This window comes from Cebus imitator, unplaced genomic scaffold, assembly GCF_001604975.1.
Source record: "Cebus imitator isolate Cc_AM_T3 unplaced genomic scaffold, Cebus_imitator-1.0 Scaffold616, whole genome shotgun sequence".
NCBI classification, from domain to species: Eukaryota; Metazoa; Chordata; class Mammalia; order Primates; family Cebidae; genus Cebus; species Cebus imitator.
In genome coordinates this window covers 895358-899591 of record NW_016107931.1, presented here as the reverse complement: position 1 = coordinate 899591, position 4234 = coordinate 895358, and positions in this window count along the sequence as shown.

Sequence of the window (4234 nt, the reverse complement as noted above, 5' to 3'; positions counted from 1 at the left end):
TAATTTTTGTATGTTTAGTAGAGATGGAGCTTCACCATGTTGCCCAGGGTGATCTCAAACTTCTGACTTCAGGTGATCCACCCGCCTCGGCCTCCCAAAGTGCTGGGATTACAGACATGAGCCACTGCGACCAGCCAAGAAATATCTATTTTATTGCAACATTGTTTACCATAGCAAAGCCAAAAAATAAAAATAATCTGCCTTGGCCAGACAAGGGGCTCATACCTGTAATCTCAGCACTTTGGGAGGCCTAGGTGGGCAGATCACTTAAGTTCAGGAATTCTAGACCAACATGGCAAGATTCCATCTATTTTTTAAAATTTTTTTTGTTTTATTTATTTATTTATTGAGATGGCGTTTTCGCTCTTGTTGCCCCAGACTGGAGTGCAATGGTGCAATGTTGGCTCACCGCAACCTCCACCTCCCGGGTTCAAGCGATTCTCCTGTCTCAGCCTCCTGAGTAGTTGGGACTACAGGTGCATGCCACCACGCCCAGCTAATTTTTTGTATTTTTAGTAGAGACGGGGTTTCGCCATGTTGGCCAGGCTGGTCTCAAACTCCAGACCTCAGCCTCCAAAGTGCTGGGATTAAGGCGTGAGCCACTGTGCCTGGTCTACTTTTAATTCTCTTGTTCTCACCAATCCCTCTACCTCAGCAAACGTGGTTTTGTTCTAGAATTGTACATACTGAAGCCATAACTTTTTGTGTCCAGCTTCTTTCGCTATTTTTTTTTTTTTTTGAGATGACGTCTTGCTCTGTCACCCACGCTGGAGTGCAGTGGTGCAATCTTGGCTCACTGCAACCTCTGCCTCCCAGGTTCAAGCAATTCTTGTGCCTCAGCCTCCTGAGTAGCTGGGTTTACAGGCACTCGAGCTACGGTGCCCAGTTAATTTTTGTATTTTTGTAGAGATGGGGTTTCACCATGTTGGCCAGGCTGGTCTTGAACTCCTGACCTCAAGTGATCCACCCACCTCAGCCTCCCAAAGTGCTGGGATTACAGAGCCACCATGCCTGGCTTCTTTTGCTCACTTTTACCTGTGAGATTCATCCAGGTTGTTGCATATATCAGTCATTCATTCCTTTCTGCTGTTGAGTCGGAGTCCATTCCAATAATATTCCACAATTTATTTATCCAAAGCCTGTTGATGAGCATGTGTGTCATTTCTGGTTTTTGGCTATTGTGAATAAAGCTGTTAGGAACATTCTGACATGGGAATTTTGATACAGCTTTTTATTTCTCTTGGATAAAAACCTAAGAGCTGACTTTCTATGTCAAAGGGTAGATGAGGATGTATGACCATATTTTATTTTTGTAATTTAAGAAACTAATAAAAACATTACAAAGAAACAACATTTGAAGAAATTGAATAAATCTGTACTAAAAATGATACCACTACTACTACTTGCCATCTTACCTTCCACTCCCTCTCCTCCCCATCGGTGTTTGATTCTGTCAGTTGTTAGATTTCTCAGGTTCTATCAGTGACTCACCACTTTTCAGGATGAATATCAAAAACGGGTAAATTCTAATAAACTTTCCCAAGAGGAACTAGGTTTGAATACCACCCACCAGAGGCCATAAGATGCAAGTGATAATCCAGGAGAACTGCCAGCACACAGGAAAATCAGCTTCCACAGGCAGACACCGCTTGCGAACAAAGCAAAACAAAAGCCGTGACACTTTTATTCTTTATTAACAGGGTGTCACCAGAGTAGACATGCAGCATTAAAAGGAAGAAAAGAGTATGTTCTGAAATTAGTCAAATCAACACAGCACAGAATGAGAATATCAAGAAGTAACCTCACTGCAGGGAGGGTTTGTAAACAAATTGTGAACAAAACCTTGGTGACTTCCAAATCTAAACAGAAAGTCTAAAGTGCTACCAAAATTCAATCAATACCATGAAGACCGATTCTCAGGAAGGACTGGCTGGAATATAAACATGATGTAAAAGAAGAAGGTGCAGTCTCCTCTTATCCAGTTTCACTTTTCACACTTTGAATACCCATGCTCAACCGCAGTCTGAAAAAATGAAATAGGAAATTCCAGAAAGAAACAATGCATAAGTTTTAAGTCGCTCAGTGTTCTGAGCAGCTGTTCTGAGTAACATGATGAAATCTCATTCCATCCAGGTCTATTCCACCTGGAATATGAATCGTTCCTTTGGCCAGTGGATCCATGCTGTCTACCACTGCCCATTAGTCATGGACAGTGTCTGCTCCTGACATCCAACCATGGATATTGTCATGGCTGGATGATCCAGGGTCATCTGAAACAGCTGCTCCTCTTTCTGATGAATCATCAGAAGGTCAATACTACAGCACGAGGCCTATGACGTTCACCTCACTCCATTTCACCATGTAGGTGTTGTATTATCTCACATCATCACAAGGAGTGTGAGTGTGATACAACAGGTTCTTTTTCTTAATTTTTCTTTTTTTTTTTTTTTTAAGAGACAAGGTCTCCATGTGTTGCCTGGGCTGGTCTCAACCTCCTGGGCTCAAGCAATCCTTGGGCCTTGTCTTCCCAAAGTGCTGGGATCACAGGCATGAGCCACCATACCCAGCCAACAATAGGATATTTTGAAAGAGAAAGAGACAGTAAGAGAGACTACATTTACTTTTATTACAGTATGTTGTTATAATTGTTCTCTTTTATTATTTAAATTTTGGGGGACAGGGTCTCACTCTGTCACCCAGACTGAAGTGCAGTGGCACAGTCTTGGCTCACTGCAACCTCTGCCTCCCAGTCTCAATCTATCCTCCCACCTTAGCCTCCCAAGTAGCTGGGACTACAGAAATGTGCCACCATGCTGGGCTAATTTCTTGCATTTTTTTGTAGAGATGGGGTTTCACCACACTGCCCAGGCTGGTCTCAAACTCCTGGGCTTAAGCCATCCTCCTGCCTCGAACTCCCAAAGTCCTGGGTTTATAGGCATGAGCTACCACACCCAGCCAATTGTTCTATTTATTATTATCGTTGTTGTTAATTTCTTTCTGTGTGTATTAGTCCATTTTTATACTATGAAGAAGTACTCGAGACTGAGTAATTTATAAAGAAAAAGATGTGTCTTTTTGTTTTTGTTTTTGTTTTGAGACAGAGTCTTGCTCTGTCACCCAGGTTGGAGTAGAGTGGTGAGATCTTGGCTTCAGGCAACCTCCGTCTCCCAGATTCAGGTGATTCTCATGCCTCCGCCTCCCAAGCAGCTGGGCTTACATGTTCCCACCATGACACCCGGCTATTTTTTATATTTTTAATAGAGACGGGGTTTTACCATGTTGGTCAGGCTGGTCCTGAACTCCCGACCTCAAATGATCTGCCCACCTTGGCCTCCCAAAGTGTTGGGATTACAGGTGGGAGCCTCTGTGCTGGACCTGAAAAAGAGGTTTAACAGACTCACAGTTCCACATGGCTGGGAGGCCTCACAATCATGGTGGAAGGCGAAGGAGAAGCAAAACCACGTCTTACATGGCAGCAGGTAAGGGAGTGTGTGCAAGGGAACTGCCTTTTATAAAACCATCAGATCTCCTGAGACTTATTCACTATCACAAGAACAGCATGGGAAAAACCTGCCCTCCATGATTCAATTACCTCTTACCGGGTCCCTCCCACAAGACGTGGGGATTATGGGAGCTACAATTCAAGATGAGATTTGGGTAGGGACACAGCCAACCCATAACACTGCGTCTAATTTAGGAATTCAACTTTATCATAGGTATGTATGTATAGGAAAAAACATAGTATATAGAGGGTTTGGTACTATCTGCAGTTTCAGGCCTCCCTTGGAATATATCCTCTCAAGACAAGGGGGAACTACTATACTGCCACATTGTCAATGACCAATTTTAGTGGTAAATTCTGAGCCTACAGTCACCACCACTCCTTTTTCTGGGAACTGGCCTTGAGTCCTAATTCAAAGGAGTCACAGTATTAGGTATAGACACCTCGTAGATCAAGTTTGGATTCCAAGTGCCATGGGGAGGCATGGAATTATTTTGTACAGATAGTAACGTGATCGAATTCATGATTCAAAAGGCTTTTGGAGGCCAGATGCAGTGGCTCATGCCTGTAATCCCAGCACTTTGGAAGGCTGGGGCGGGCAGATCACTTGAGGTCAGGAGTTTGAGACTGGCTTGCCAACATGGCAAAACCCTGTCTCTACTAAAAATACAAAAATTAGCCAGGCATGGTGTTGGGTGCCTATAATCCCAACTACTTGGGAGGCTGAGGCAG